Here is a 16,791-nt window from a genome sequence, read left to right as displayed (position 1 = left end):
AGGGGATGTGGCGGCGCTGGGGGAGGATATCGGGGCCCTGGGGGTGGACATCAGGACACTGAGGGGATGTGGAGGCAGTGAGCGGATGTGGGGCCTCTGAGGGGGAACAGGGCAGCAAATGGTCAGGAACAGAAGAGAGATTGGAAGGAAACCCTCACTTCATAGTGAAAACAACCTAGACCTGTGGAGGGGCTTATGGTTTACAAAGTATCTTCTTGACAATCCCATGAGGTGGGGAAGGAAAATTATCCCCATTTTTCTTGGTTTAAGGAAATCGAGACCAAGTGAAGTAGACAGGTGTTTGTCTTTACACTGTCCCATGTCCGACTCCTCTCTTCACTCTCAGGACTTGCTAGAGGTGACATGGGACCATCAGCGCCCCCGGCAGCAGTGGCAGGGATGCCTGTACCAGCCCAGGCATCAGCCCCGACCATGCTCAGCGCCCGACCTGGCTTTGGTAACCGCTACAGAGTCCCTGGAATGCCATTTTTCCTGCCCCTCTTCCAAATCTGGCCCCCCAGCCTTCCCTCCTGCCTATGGTGTAAGCTACCCCATCTCCCTCCATACTTACCTCTTCTAAGTTAGCCAGAGTAGGTTTCCATGGTTTCCAAGAAACATGACTTGGATGAGAAAGGTTAAGTGTGGGCATGAACTTCCATCTCTAGATTAAAATTCACATCTTCTGCTGTGCCGGGCTGGGACATTGAAATGTGTGAATTGGATTTTAGTCTTAGGATAATGTCAGTGATGAATGTCCAAGTGGGAATTTCCAGTAGGCATTTGCAGATGCAGGACTAGAATACGGGATAGAAGTCAAGGTAGAAATATGGATTTAGGAATCAATTCCACCGAAATCATGGATATTAATGAAATAGCTTGTAACAGAGGTCAAGTTGTGACCACAAGTACCAAAAGTACTCTGTTGATCAGGTGAACAGATTCGTTTGGAAAGTCTTAAGAAGTTTTGGAAAGAGAAGAAACAGGTTGGCAGAGGAATGAGCAAAGGTAAGACATTTGAGAAGACTTAGAGGTGGATCACACCTATGTTTAGAGAGTCAATTTCTTAATATAGAAAGGAAAAGGGAAAGGAATATAAAAACAAAACTTTCACTCAACAGTATGTACTTGTATGATCCCATTTTATTTTTTTTTAATGTATATATTTGCATCAGAGTCTGCAAGGATTGACTTCAAACATTTGCAGTGATTATCTTTGGATGCTGCAATAAGAATTTTTGTTTCCTTGTTTTCTTATTTTTCACATTAAGCATTCACTGATTTTTTTTGCAGATGTAATTCATAAACCATAAAATCCACCATTTTTAGAGTGTACAATTCAGTGTTTTTAAATGTATTCACAGAATTGTACAACCATCCTCACTGTCTAATTCCAGAAAATGTTCATCATTCCCAAAAGAAACCTAGCGCCTACCCCTTAGGCGCCACCCCCGGGGGGCCCGCCCTTGCTCCCAGCCCCAGGCAACCGCTAATTACTTCCTGTTTCTATAGACTTGTTTATTCTGGATGTTTCCTATGAATGGAATCACGCAATATGTAGCCTTTTGTGACTGGTTTCTTTCCATCAGCGTCATGTTTATCTACCTTGGAGCATGAGGCCACCTCACTGTTGCTTGTTGCCAGATGAAATTCCACTGCCTGGCAGGTCTGCATTTGGTTTATCCATTCATTAGTTAATAGACACTTTTAGCTGTAGCTTTCCCCCTTTTGGCTCTTGTGAATAATCTTGCAATGAACACTTATGAACAAGTTTTTGTCTGGAAGCCTATTTTCAGTTCTTTTGGGTGTGTACCATGGAGTTGGCCTCCTGGGCCACATCAGTGTTTACCTTTTGAGGATCCACTAAAGAGTTTGCCCGAAGTTCTGCATCCTTTTACATCCCCACCAGCAATGTACGAGGGTCCTGGTTTCCCCACACGCTCCCTAACACCTGCTTATTTGTTAACATCACTTCTTAGAACAGACAGAAAACACAGGTGCTAAGTAAGGGGGCCCAAGACACTTTTTTCCCCAACAAATTTAATCCTTTTTGTGACTTTTCCACAGATGAAATATGAAGCATGCAAAGATTCTCTGTAGTAATAATGAAAGAAAAGCTGGCACTTACTGGATTCGTATTTGGCCACTGGGTGGGTTAGTGCAGAATTCTGTGCATGTATCGTCCCATTGAGTATTTACAGAAAGCCCGGAGTTTGGAACCTATTCTGGAGGTGAAGTCGAGGTTCAGAGGTGACGTGACTTGAGAATTGTCACGACACTCCCCCAAAGCCGAAATTCTCAACCATGCGTTGTGACATCCCAAACCCCCTCCCTCCTGCTGAGTGTTTCTGGCTGTACATCACCATGTGGCATTTACATATTTCCCCAAAGGGAAAAAAATCTTTCTCGAGATGATTTTTCACAAGTCAGGTACAATTTATCATGCTCTGAATGCTAACAAACTCTGGAGATGCAAAACCTACAGCTGATGTATAAATAATCTGACTCAGCGATGTAAACATTAATCCAACGCCTTTTGGAAAAATGAACAACCTTGTTTCTCTGAGTTGACGGGATACTTTCTTCTCTCCTTTTGGATCTTTTATTGGCTCATCAGTGCCAGTAGGAATGGGTTCTAACACTGATAAGCCCCGAGAAGGACTTTGTAATCAAACAAATCTCAAGTTAGCCATGCTTTCAATTTTGTTTAGAAGTGAGGTTTTTTTTTTTCCAACCGTGCCCTGTTTCCCAAAGAAAGCATGGTAGCTTTTGTGGTAGAAAACGCATTCACTTCTGTGATTTCAAATGACAGCAGAACCAGTTCTGTTTGCAACTAGCCAACTTCAGCTCCTGAGATGGACCCGTGGAGGAAGAGGTATGTGAATAAGATCTGAATAAAGCATTTTATTAGATCCCAAGGAGAATCAGTGGAATCTAACATCGTTTTCCTGGCATTGCATCGGTGAAGTGGGGTTGTTAGGGAGGCGTTACGCTCTCGTCTTCTCCTGTTAGTTTGAAGCTTGTTTTGTGCTAGTGGTGCTGCTGGTGGACTTGCCTCTGCGTCATTCTGTCTGAGGACTGATTGTCCCGCATCCTTGCTGTGACCATAACTTAATGCTCAGAGCACCTGGGGCGACAAATGGATGCTATGTCTTATTTTTATTATCTGTGCTTTTGACATTTTAACCTGGAAAGATTACGTGGCCCGAGTCACACACTCAGCTGCACTTGGAAGGTTGGTCCACAAGGCTGAACCTTAATATGCTTAAACTCAGGAGAAATCAGGGGGTCGTAGGCTCACCCATTATTTCTCTGCTGGTGAAATGGAGGCCAGTGGGGTAAAGGGCTGTTATGGGCTGGACTGCCCCCCCCCCAGGATCCACATGCTGAAGCCCTAACCGCTCTCCCCACCGCACGTCAGAATGTGACTACATTTGGAGATAGGGCTTTAAAGAGGTTAATTAATTTAAAATGACATGATCAGGGTGGCCCTAATCCAACATGACTGGTGTCCTTATAAGAAGGGGACATTTGGACACAGACGGGCACAGAGGGAAGAAGATGTGAAGACACCGGAAGGGGATGACCACCCACAGGCCAGGAGAGAGGCCTGGAGCAGACCCTGCCCTCACAAGCAACCAGCCCGACCGGCACCTTGCTCCCACATTTCTAGCCTTGAGACAATACATTTCTGTTGCTTAAGCTGCCAGCCTGCGATATTTTGTTACAGCAGCCCGAGCAAGCGAACATGTCCATGAGGGATCAGAGGCCCCCGCCCCCCGGCCCCCAACATCCATCGCGATGCTCCAAGGTGGTGCCTCTGAGGCTTCCTGTGCGAAGCCCCGAAACCACAGGCATGCCTGCCATTTGGTGCTCACAGGCCTCGTGTTTATTTCAGATACCACAGAGGTCAGTGTCCTCTTTGGTCAGGATGTCGTCCTCCAGCAGATCTCAATGAAGGATTTGGAATTCGAGCCATCTGGTTGACCGGTGTGCGGCTGCGCTGACATCCCACCTTCCTGGGAAGAAGTTGTGCCCACAGCCACGTTTTGTTCTGACATCCTGTGATTTGGGGAAAGAGGCCTCTGAGCTCTTGTAAAGCGCACGGTTCCACCCCTGGGGCGGAGTCCTGCCTCTCCCCTGTGAGAGAGGCACACACTCGCTTTTTCTGAAGGAGGAACAGAGTGAGGAGGCACCACGTGAAGTGTTTCCCAGTCACCGCCTCACTTAGTCTTCACAACCTCCCTGTCAGGAAGCTACCATCACCTCCTCCATCTGCTAGACGGGGAAACTGAGGCACAACAGGTTAAGAGCTCTCCCCAAATTCCACAGCTCATGACCGGGGGAGACAGATTTGCCTTGCAGTCTCTGACTCAGGCCTGTGCTTTTCGCACCTCAGAATACCGAGACGGGACCAGACCACCCTCCTCCTTACAGGCACCCCACGCCCCCGGGTGACAGAGAGGAACCGGCCCTGGGAGGCCCTCCCCAGCTGGGGCTCATGGCATTTTGTCTCTGGAAGCTTCAGACTCCATCGCCCCAGGGCTGATGGCGGGCTTTCCGGGGGGCTCTCAAAAGCACCCCTGAAAGGGCGGTCCATGGAGGGAAGACCTCGAAGGCTTGGTTGCTGCTCCAGGGTGAGGAGACAGAAAGCGAGGGTGAGCAGAGTGTCGACACCAATTCAACAGCAACACTAGGTCGGTGGAACCCAATTATAAAAAAAGAAATGAGCTTGTATTTTGTACAAGAATCTCATTTTTCTCAGCACATGTCATACCTCATTGCAAATAAGAAAACTGGTCCTTCACGGCAGACATTGGACAGTGCTGCCCAGAGGCCAGCATAACTGATGGAGGGGGCACAGAGATGATGGGGAGACACCGAGCCCAGGCGTCACGGGCTGTGTCTGTGTCTCCCCAGACCCAACACGCTGAAGCCCTGACCCCCAGTGTGATGGATGGTACGCGGAGGTGGGCCTCTGGGTGGGCATTAGGTTTAGGTGAGGTCATGAGCGTGAGGCCCCCGTGATGAGGTGAGTGTCCTTGTAGGAGGAAGAGACACCAGAGCTCTCTCTCCGCCGTCTGCAAGCCAAGAGGGGAGCCCTCGCCAGGGACCGATCGGCCGGCACCTCGATGTCAGGCTTCCAGCCTCCGGAACTGTGGGAAGTAAACGTCTGTGGTTTAACTCCCCAGGCTGTGGCACTTTGTCGTAGCAGTGCGAACGGACCAAGATTCTGGCTCTGCCACTCACAGCCCGAGGAGCCGAGCCGGCAGCAGGGTCTCCTGCCGCCCAGGGCTTCCTCCACGGGCAGCATTTCTTCCCTTGGGTCTTCATCAAAATCGGTGTGGGTTCCCATGACATGATGTGATGTAACATGAACAAGCCGGTTCCCCAGGACACAAGATGCCCCGGATGCATCACACCCCATACCCTTCCTGCTGCCGGGCTTGGCAGCCGCCCTGCCCTCCGGCCACCCCGCAGGAAGGAAGGACGGGGCTCACGATCCCATCCCACCCACAGCCAGGCCCACCTCGAGGTGGGACTTGCAAGCTCTTCTACCCCTCTCCTCACGACCTCAGAGCTCCTTACAGCAATCATTTCCTCCTCTTTGGTATCCATGGGAAGTTCCATTTTTCTGCATTGGTAAAATAAACTGGTATCAAGAACAAGACCTTTTCTGTATAAAACAACCTGCTCAAGACTTATTCTTGTTGTTGTTTGAGAGAAAGGTCCAGACACTTTAAAAGTTTATGAACAGCCCTCCCAGCTCTTGTCAGCAAATGGAAGCCTGCGGCTCCCCGGCATCGCTGCTCGGTTATCCTGGGAGAGGTAGGTCAGGGAGAAGAGGCCCGGGAGGCGGGGGGGTGGGGGTGGGGCAGCAGGAGACTGGCCCTGCTACTGAGGAAGGTGACCTTGGGGGAGTCCGGGACCTGCCCTGCGCCTGGCTCCCCACGAGGGTTCGGGGCTCTGTGACCCCACACTTCTTGATGAGGTCATTTTCCACAGAGGCTATCCTATCCTTTCGATAACCAAACAAGCAGCCAAAAGGCCTGAAACCAGCCCCCCGACCCCACCACCCTCTTCACTCTCCAGGCTGTCCTGTTAACAGGAGAGTAGGGAGAAGAGGCCCACGATGAACAGCCAGTCCTTAGAGAGAACATCACGCCCAGGGGCCGGGGGGACGTGGCTTCGGCCTCCTGGAGTTCCCAGCAAGTCTCTGCTGTGCCGGAGGCTGCATCTGGCTTCCATCCAGGGCCACTTCCCTCCTGCCCAACACGTGCCCGTGGTTACGCCACTCCCGCTCCTGGAGGGCCCCTCCTCCTTCCTCCCCTGCATCCCGCACACTCCTCCTCCCATGACCCCGGTGCTCCTGCCCCCTCCTTCCGCAAGTAACTGGTATTTACAGCGGACAAAGCACGTTGGTCAAATCCTTGCGATATTGGTGATGTGTTGGCTTCTGAACAAAAGTCACCAGATCCAGGGAGCTGAGTGTAATTTTGCCTCCGAGTCCCCTGTCTACCCAGTGCCACTGCAATCAGAGGGGGCCAGGGGACATCGGACGCTTTATGTACACACAGTACCTCCTGTGAGCCTGGCAAACCCCGTGAGGCAGGCTGGTGGGGGAGTGGGTAGCTCCCTTTTATAAACGTGGAAAGTGAGGCTCTCTTGGATGCCTGGGCACAGATTGGATGCCCTGGGGTGTCCACTGGTCTTAAAAGAAAAAACAAGCACAGGCTGGTCACGTGCTGACTCAGGGCCAATGCAGAGCCACTAAGAACCGGAGGTGAGGGGACTCAGCCCTGATCTGTGGGCTGCCAAAGCCCCTCTCCTCCACCAGACCTCCCGCTCTGGCCTCTGCCCTTACCCCTCTGGAAGTGTGGCCCCTGGGATGCCAGAGCGGTTAGGGAAGGTGGGCACCTGGAATCCAGTGAGGACCGTAGCAGACACGAGCCTCCGGGATGCCCATTGGAGGAGCTGGGTCCAGACCAGGAGAATCAGCTCCCCACCTGGAAGCCACAGAAGGCTTGCCCTTCTGCCAGACAGCAGATCAGAGGCAGCTGCCCAGTTCCACCCTGGAAGTGTGTGCGGGAGTCTGGTTGGGTTGGGATGGCCCAGTGATGTGGGTCTGGATACTTAACGGGGTGGAGAACACTGACAGGTCAGTCCTGCCCCGAATGCCAGGAGGGCCCCCTGAAGAGTGGAGAGCCAGCTTCTCCTTTTGCATCTGACCTCTCACTGCTGTGCTGACGCTGGCCCCCAGGATGCCGTCCAGCGCTCCTGGGGCCCCTGGCCTGCTTTCAGGCTGCTAGAGAAGCAAGGCATTCAGAAACGCGTGACCAGCCGGCTCTGGACTCCAGGCTTTTAATCTCCTTAATTGAAATTGATTGGCCTCTTGGGAGGCAGCTCTGCATTGGCCCTGAGCTTCAGCACGTGATCAACTCCTGCTTCGTTCTTTTAAAGATCCATCAACACACCAGGGCATCTAATCTCCCTGAATCCTAGGCCCCTTTCCTGACCGGGAGCAAAATCAAAAACAGGCACACTTAACAAAACAACTCAGGGAATAAAAGCGCCTGATAAAAATAAGGGGGAAGATGCCCGTCCCACTGTGGCTCAGCATTGTACAAAAGGACCGCCCAACCCCACGACCGAGAAAAGATGTAATCACACGGGGACGGAGCTGTTGCGGGGCGGGGGGCTTGTGCCTGCTGTGGCTCCCAAGATAAACAGGCTGGACTGGAGCATCTCGAAGAACTGGCTGCAGAAAAGATAAAAAGGGAAGAAAAGTGAAAGCCCATCTTAAGTTAAAGAAAATCAAACATTGAGAGAACAGTTTGAGCGTCCAGATTTGTATTCCTCCGGACACACAACAGCCCGCCCCCCGCCCAAGTGGCTGGAGCTGGTTTACAAACCGGTTTGGCAGGTCATACCTCGGAGAAACTCCTGATAGGGCCCCTTCCTTACCAGGCTGATCACATAGCCAGGAAATAGTCCTCTATGGGCTCTCCTGTGGAGCTGGTGGTCATGCCAATAACTGGGCGCTGGGCTTGAAAGGCGCTGTGCTGGCGGACTCAGGCCACCCAATGGCTGCCAAGCCCCGGGCTCTGTCCCCACATTGGCCACCTGGGGGGGGGGGCACCAGGACACAAGACACACCTTAGAGGTAAGGAAACACAGCACTGATAAGTCAGGTAGTCATTAAGAGGGACAAAGTCATCGTAAGAACGTCTTTCCGCCTGATCTTCTAAAGATTAAGTTGAAGGGACCAGGAGATGCCATCCCCAAATATGTCACTTTGGCATAAGGATTACTTTGAACTGGTAGAAAGTGAGAATCAACAAGATATAGGAAGAATCCTCTTCTCTCCCTTAAGTTCCCTTTGCGAAGATGTCTCCCTGTCCTATACTAGAAAGGGAAGAGTGACTCTTATCACCAGGACAGAGTCAAATCTCCATAAACAGATCTTATTAAAATATCCTTACAGGGGCAGAGGGCATAGCTCAGTGGTAGAGCGCATGCTTAGCATGCACAAAGTCCTGGGTTCAATGCCCAGTACTCCCATGAAGTAAATAAACCTAATTACCTCCCTCACCTTGCAAAAAAAAAAAGAAATGATTTTTTTTAAGTTAAAAGAAAAACAAAAACCCTTATCTTCCATCAGTTTCCCCCTTATATATCCTAGTCACTTCTCCACAATGTGTTGTCCCTTGAAGCTCAAGCCTCCTTTCCTTTGTTGAAGATGGTCTATAAATCCCCAAATTGAGTCTAACAACCTGTTTGAGTTTCACTCTTTCTTCTGTGAACTCCGTGCATGTAAAACATTAATAAAATACATCTTCCTCTTCTCCGGTTAATCTGACTTCTGTTGGTTAAATTTGCAGGCCCTCAGGTACTGGACCTAAGAGGGTAGACGAAAAGATTTTCCTCCCCAAGTCCACAGAATCAGATTTTAAAAGCAGAGATCCAGCTTATTTGCTGTAGAAAGCTCCATTTTCAAATAAATTCAAGTTGAAAGTGGCTCTTAATCTCCACTTTGTCCAGCAGCAGGAACACGGCCCAAGGATGCATCAGAGGGTGAGCACTATAAAAACAAGGGCTGTGCGTGTCTCAGCCATGGAGCTAGTGTCTAAGGGTGCCCAACACGTAGTAAGCACTCAATAAATATCTGTTGAATAAGTGAATAAATCCATGGTTGGATGGATGGATAGATGGATGGATGGATACTGGATCAAACAGGGCTGCGGAAGGGTAATATCTCAGTGGTAGAGCACATGCTTAGCATGCATGATGTGCTGGGTTCAATTCCCAGTACTTCTATTAAAAAAGAAAGAAAAAAAAGGAGAGACACAAATAGGGTTGAGCAACTGCATCATGCAGGAGGTAAAATGGTAGCTTATTGAACACAGGCTCCCATAAAATACTACCAAGACAACCTGTGGATAAAGCAAAGCTCACAGCGGAAGAGAGGTCACTACTTGGCAGTCTTGACAGCGTCTCTAAACAGGGTAGGGGAAGTCAGCATATTCACCTGGTTTAAGGTGCGTGGTTCAGTGTGGGGCTGGTTAGGATTGGCTAAGGCTCATGGGCACAGCAATGTGAGTTCACAGTCATTTGATGCTCTCTGTTGAAAAGCTAAGCAGTTTTAAGTGGGTTTGGGGGAAGTTCCCGAGGCAATAAAGTTATTTGCAATGCTTATCTTCCTGAGCAAATGATTCTGCACTAGTGAAATCATATAAGTAGAAACAGTCGTCACGTTAGTGAAGACTGCGTGGTACTAGTCACATTAATGCAGATGGACGGAAGCTCTGTGCGTATGGATGGCTTCAGTCCTCAAGCTAATGACCTTTAGTAAACCATTCTCCTTCCACACAATGACAGACACAGAGAAACAGAAACCACGTTTGCTCACAGGAGTACAGCAAACCTACGTGGCTCTAGGGCAGGCAAGGTGGCTAATTTCTGGGTAAGTAGTGCTGACATTTGCTAAACCGTCGAGAGACAGGTGACTTGACTATGCCTTTGACTTCGCTATCTGACAATAGCCCTGGGAGGCAGGACCACGAACATAACTTGCAGAGCCCTGTGCAAAATGAAAATGCAGGGTCTCTTGTTCAAATACTAAGAATATCAAATAGTGGGGTGAGCATAGTTTGGTGGCAGAGCAAATGCTTAGCATGCTGGAAGTCCTGGGTTCAATCCCCAGCACTGCCATTTTGAAAAAAAGAAAAAAAAATCTCAAATAGTCTAGCTGTTCTTCAAAAAGCTAAGCACTGAATTGCAACATGACCCACTCCTAGGTATATACCAAAAAAACCCTAAAAACAGGAACTCAAACGCACAACTGTATACCAATGTTCATTGCAGCCGATTCACAATTGCCAAAAAGGGGAAACAACCTAAGTAGCAGATCCTGCTGCTCTAAGTGTGGTCCCTTCGCCAGCAGCGTCAGCATCACCTCAGGGCTTGTTAGGAATGCAGAATTTCAGAACCCACCCTGGACCTCCTGAATCAGAATCCGCATTTTAACAAGAATCCCAGGTATGCCCTTGGCTTCTTTCTCTCTCCTTTTTTTTACTGAACTATAGTCAGTTTACAATGTCGCATCAGTCTCTGGCGTACAGCATAGTGGTTCAGCCATCCATACACGTACATATGCCCCTTTTCATATTTTTTTCACTATAGGTTACTGCAAGATATTGAGCATCGTTCCTGCAATGTGGACGGACCTGGAGGTCGTCATTCTAACTGAAACAAGTCCTTGGCTTCTCTTGGTGATACTCCTGACTCGTGGCCCAGGCAATCTTGGGAAAACATCATCTAATTTCTTCAATCCAGATCCCGGAGCGTCTTTCCCCAGCGTCACCCCCATCCATCCTGGATGCATTGACCAAGCCATTTTCTAGGACACGCCATTCAGCAAGACATGGTGGTGAGCCCTGATTCTATGTCTTCATGATTGAGGGAAACTTTTGCAAAGAACAAAGGGATAATGCTGAATGAATCGCAGACTTGTGGATGGATGTCCCTTCCTCACACTTTTAATTCGTAGCACTGCCTGTTAGGATGAAAAGAACGCTGCGTTCCTGCCATAGGTACCTCCAACACATCCTTAAATGGAATAGAAATCTTATTCTCCACAATTCATCTCTTCCCCAGCCAGACAAGCACAGAAAATTAAACAGTGGTCTGTTAAAATAAAAAATACAAAGAAAACTCTTATAGCAGCCAAAAAGCAGAATAAAGAAAAACTTAAAAACACAGACACAAACTTTTCCTATTACTGTGCTATAATTAACATCAAGTAACCAATCAATTTTCCCCCCAAGAAAACAGTATTTCACTCATTGCCTCTCGAGTCACAGATTTTCATGGGAATGGATAAACAAAATGGTGGTACAGATGTCTAATGGCATATTATTCATCCAGAAAAAGAAATGAAGTCCCAGTATATGCTACAATGTGGATGAACCTTGAAAACATTATACTAAGCGAAATAATCTTCACATAAAATAATAAATATTATCTGATTCCACTTACATGAAATCCCCAGAATGGGCAAATTCGCAGAGACCGAAAGTGCACCCGAGGTTGTCGGGGATGGAGGGGACAGGGAGGTGGAGGGTTATTGTGTAAAGCATTTAGACTTTCTATTTGAGGTGAAGAGAAAGTTTTGTAAATAGTGGTGATGGTTGTGCTCAATCGTATGTTTAAAACGACAAATTTCACGATGGGTGTGAGTTTAATCTTTAATGATGGCCAAACACTGTTACATGTATTTGACCACAATGGGAAAGTTACTAAACAAGAAAAATGAAGGATTTCAAGATGGCAGTGGCTAAGCATATGCCAGGCTCTGCTCAGCAGGGGGTCTGTGTGAAGCCAGCTCTGCCAAGAAGATGGGGACCCTCAAATTTATGGCATGCCACATTCTGGAGACTGAGCGCTACATCTGGGTCACTGAAGACCTCCTGAAATCCCCCAGGCTCCAGAGTCCACTGGTGCTCAAACAGGGATGGCAAAAATCACAAGCCCTCACCCTCCCACTGCCACTGGAGCCCTCCCTCACCTCCCAAAGGTGACATCCAGGATCCAGACCCCAAGCTCAGGAGGCTTCCCAGTGCCAGCCCTGGAGGCGACAATGTTTGCGGGATGTTCCTTCCCTACTACTTACATCAGTCCTGCTATCTTAAGCCCGTGGTACTGTTCACAGGGTGGACGTGTGTAGCTGGGGCGCGGAGGGAGCAGAAGTCCGCCTTGAGTCCCTTGATGGATAATGAGGTGACCAGTCACTGCCCCCACGTCCTCACCTGGCGTTCACGGAGTGTGCACCCTCCGCTCGTGCATCCCCCTCCGTGCAGGCTGTCTCCCGCACTTCTCGGGGCTTCCTCTCACCTGGGGTCCGTTAGGTGGGACAGAATGGAGTCCCCTGCAGTGGGGAAGTAGGGGCGGGCTCTAGGGAGATAAAGGTGGATGGGGTTGAGAGGATGGCAGAGAGCAACCAGCGTGGCCAAGAAGGGGTTCTGGCCATGTCGTCCAATTCAATCAGAGTCTACATAGCACACATATTAGGTGCCAACGAGAGGTGGGAGGGTGTTAGAAAGGTGAGCCAGGCATGGCCCGCCCCAGGGAGACTCAGGGAAGATTGCTGGCCACCTTCGCCTCGCATATCTTACATGATCAGCCCTTGATCTGGGGTTGGCTGAGCAGTGAGAATGCCCTTCTTGCGAGCCCAACCAAACATGGATGCCCACTCGGTGAGCTTCCTCAGTCCTGAGGCCACCCCTGATTCCTCCTGCTTACTGGTGGCCCTAAGCTGTTTCACCTCTGGGTGACCACTCAGGAGGAGGGTGAGGGCTCTGCTGGCTGGCCAAGGGCAGAACCCAGATAGGACGTTGTGCGGTAAAATGATAGCAAGGAAGTCTCTGGCTTTGACCCTGTCAACCATTTAAGGATTCTGCAGCCACCCTAGAAGCCTCTGCCATCATTTCTGGGACATCTCCCGGGGGCGTCTCATGGGTACGTATGTCCTTTCACAACAACGGAGCACGCACTATTTTTTCCAGCTGTAACAATTGTTCCTTACCAGGGGATGCACTGCCCCAGCTTCTGAAGGCCTGAAGGCCCCCAGGGAGGGGCCTGCCCCTGGTCCTGTCCCCTGCTGCTCAGGGGTCTGCAGTCAGGAGAGGTGCTCTGCCACGTCCCAGATACCGATCCCACCCACCTGTGGATGCATGTTCTTCCTAAAGGACAGAGAAGCCCGAATCACAGGCCTCACCCCTGCCCCAAAGCTGGGCCATGGCATAGGTTCCTGACGCCTACATGCTTTGAGGAACGTTTTGGAGGATGTTGGATGGCTTTGCTGTGCTCAAAACTGCCCTTAAGGATTGGCTCCCGGCCTGGGACTCGCCTTGCCCACCCTCCAGGCAAACCCAGATGAGTCCTGAATCCTGGAGATTTAATTTTGGTCGGCAACTCCCAACATACTGGAAGTGTGGGGTCCGGATGTGTCACAGCCAAGAAATATCACTGATTTTAAGTCCTCCTCTCCTTCCTCTCTTAGGGCAGAAGTTTTAGCATCCGAGGGATCAGCTTGTAGCAGGCTCCCACTACCTCTGTCAGGGGTTTTAGAGTCAAACCCCTCCTCTTTCAATCATGTACTGAACAGATCTGCTTTTTCTAATGTCTTTTTTTTTTTTAATAACACTTGTTTTGTTTTAAAAATAATTTCTTTTAACTAAAAAAAAATTTTTTCCCCATAATGGAGGCACTGGGGAATTGAACTCAGGACCTCGTGCATGCCAAGCTTGAGCTCTATCACCGAGCTATACGCCCCACCCTCTTCTAATGTCTTTTAATCAAAAGACATTACCTTTGAAAAATGTACTGGAATATCTCCCCATTTGGAGGGAGTCCTCTACCATCAAGCTCTGCTTTCAAGACCCCATCCCTCCAACCTTTACAGAAGAGTTCCTTTGCAAAAATGGACCCTTGACAAGTCCTGAAAGAAAAATTCATCCTTTTGAGCTTGCAAGAACAAATCTGCTGCAAACGCCCACACTCCGTATATTTTCCTAGGCTACTTCTTTGTCTGGTTCAGAAAGAAGGTCTAGAAGTCAGAGCATGAAGATCTGGAGGGGATTCCTGGCCCAGGCAATCAGCCTGCTCCAGAGTAACAAGCAGGGGCCTAAGAGCAGAAAGACTTGTCCCTTAGTCCCCCGTCACAGGAACCACAGACTCTACCGAAAGCCATTATCCATGGCAGGATCACCTGGGGGTCGTCTGGGTTTCCTGTTCCCACCGCATGCTGAGAGGGCTGACTCAGGGCACCGAGGAGAAAGGGGACAGCTCAGAGGTGCGGGAAGATGATGGAGGAGGTGAGGAATGAGCTACAGCATGCTGGCCCCTGACAGAGAACACCAAATTCCCCCTCTCTACACCTTTCTGCAAAGTCACCATTGAGCTCCTCCCAAATTGCTTCCTTCAAAAACTCATGGAACTCTGACCGTCCATGAAAATGTTCACCAGCCCTGCCATCAGGTCATGCTCTTAGGTACATCAGACTCACACCTAGAGCACAGGCCCCCCAACTCCAAGGAGAAAGGACAGCGAGCAGCATCCTTTGGTTCAAGTGTCAGCCCACCGTGCAGAGCAAACACAACCCTGGGCTGAATCAAGAGGAAGGCAAAACCAAGGGAGTGACTTACCAGCATGGCTGTGTGAATGGCCCTCTCGCCAAAGTTTAAGACACCATGGACCGGCTCTCACAGCCTGTCTGTCACTACAACACCATTGTCCTGGCCATACAGGGCACTGCACGTGGTACAGGCCATAAAACTGAGCCTTGGGATTATAATCTAACCCATACACGTGGGCAGCACAAAGAACAGAAACACTACAGAGCTGTTCTTAGAACATCAGGTCATGAACAGCTTTCAACATCCAGAATTACACTGCACGGAATGTGTTCCCATCTCCCTGCATTTCTCATCTCGCATTTTTGCTCTCCCAGCGCTTCCACCAGTTTTATGACTCAATTCCCTGTATTAAATCCCTCTCTGTTTGAAATACCTTTGGTGATTTCTGGTATTTCTGACTGAACTCTTACTGATGAATGCTTCTTTGGTTTTTTGTTTTTTTGTGGGTTTTTTTTTTTTTTTTTTGACACTTGTGAACAGGCAGACCTTGTTTTATTGTACTTTGCTTTATTGAACTTCACAGCCATATCTTTTTTTTTTTTTTTTTTTTTTTACAAATTAAGGTTTGTGGCAACCCTGTGTCAAGCAAGTCTATGGGTGCCATTTTCCCAACAGCATTTGCTCACTTGTGTCTCTGTATCACATTTTGGTAATTCTCACAATATTTCAAACTTTTTCATTATGATTATATTTGTTATGGTAATCAGTGATCTCTGACCTGACTAATACTACTCGCTGAAAAACTTGGATGATGGTTAGCATTTATTGGCAAAAAGTATTTTTTAATTAAGTTATTTACACTGTTTCTTTAGACATTAAAGTGTTAGGTGCTTAATAGACTGTGGTATAGTGTAAACATAACTTTTAAATGCACTGGGAAACCAAAAAATTTGTGCAACTGGCTTTATTGTAATATTCGCTTTATGGCGGTGGCCTGGAACCAAACCCACAATTTCTCCAAAGTATGTTTGTAAATACCCAAGTTTTCATGTTTCCGTCCTCTTCTTTGTCCTCATTTTGCTGAGTCCATGACAGGATCTTTCTGTTTTTAATTTTTAGGTTGTCAACATTTCTTCCCACCACCCTCTCAACTTTGGCCAAATTTGCCACTTGCCCCTTCGTTGGGCTCCTCTGGTTTTAGACCGCTGTTACATTAAATTGGCAAACAAACTTAAAGCTCTGGGCAGACCCAATCTCCTCCTCTGGGGACACCTCCAGGCTCCAATGAATCTTTTGTTCCACTGGGTCATTAACAAAGAAGGTCTGTCACAGCGGGACCCTGGCCCTGTTGATGGGAGCTATGCATAACTAATGAAGAGGAAAATTGGTAGCCAAATGACCTTATCAGTCTCCACATGTTTCTAATAACTTTTGCATCTCCCAATCTTCATTTACCTACATGTCTTCCTTCCTTCCAAAATGAATACTCCAGATTCAGCCCACTAACATTGGTAAGTCTGTATTTTCTCTTCCTTTCCTCCCCATCTATGGCACTTGGTTTTATAGAGATCACCCCAGCTGCTTGGTCACACTGTGTGTATTTTAAATATCAGTTGCCTTGGTCTCTAGTTGTGGCTACTAAGATGTCATAGATACTCCAGCACCTGGGAGACTTATGAGTAGGAGCTGTGCATACCACAGGGGTAGGTAACAGTCTCTGTTTCAAGTAAGAGGTCATCATGCTTCCATGATGCTCGGAAGAGTTTATTACTTGTCCAGTCACAGAGACTGCAGGAGGCAGAGCCAGGATCTGAACCCAGATCTTTCCGATGCCACAGCTCCAGCTGGGTCCACCATTCAGAAGCAGAGCCTCTAACAGTGACGGGGGCCCAGGATGCCTTCCCAGAGGCAGAGGTGAATGCCAAAAGCCAGCAGTGAGCCGAGAAAAGTCAACAAAGCACTGGATTTTAAATTCCAGCAAAAATTCTAGCCCTACTAGAATGTCAACATGAGGCACCTCTTGGTTGAACGTTCCATTCCCGTGTTTCTTAGCAATTCCAGAAGCTTTATCATAAAAACCTCCAGTTCAGAAGTGCCTTCCAGAGTTATTTCTCCTGAGTCACACATATACACGGAAGACAGTTACGTGAACAAGCAC

General features: G+C 48.6%; 1 long non-coding RNA gene across 7 annotated transcripts in view; it reads right to left on the bottom strand.

Moving 5' to 3' along the window:
• Positions 1–1,120: 1,120 nt before the first annotated feature.
• The window catches only part of LOC116661496, a 65,017-nt gene continuing 49,346 nt past the window's right edge, over positions 1,121–16,791 (bottom strand). For 4 of the 7 annotated variants that reach the window (XR_004317375.1, XR_004317374.1, XR_004317371.1 and 1 more), the window contains 3 exons: positions 12,170–12,450; positions 7,963–8,121; positions 1,121–7,756 (listed from right to left, as the gene is read on the bottom strand). This is a non-coding gene — a long non-coding RNA (uncharacterized LOC116661496). Of the gene's footprint in view, positions 7,757–7,962; positions 8,155–12,169; positions 12,451–16,791 lie in introns of all 7 variants that reach the window. The other 3 variants (XR_004317376.1, XR_004317372.1, XR_004317377.1) reach the window with 3 other exon arrangements.

Source organism: Camelus ferus, chromosome 35 (assembly GCF_009834535.1).
Source record: "Camelus ferus isolate YT-003-E chromosome 35, BCGSAC_Cfer_1.0, whole genome shotgun sequence".
Lineage (NCBI taxonomy): Eukaryota > Metazoa > Chordata > Mammalia > Artiodactyla > Camelidae > Camelus > Camelus ferus.
The sequence above is the reverse complement of the archived record's forward strand: the minus strand, read 5'-3'. Positions and strand labels throughout refer to the sequence as shown.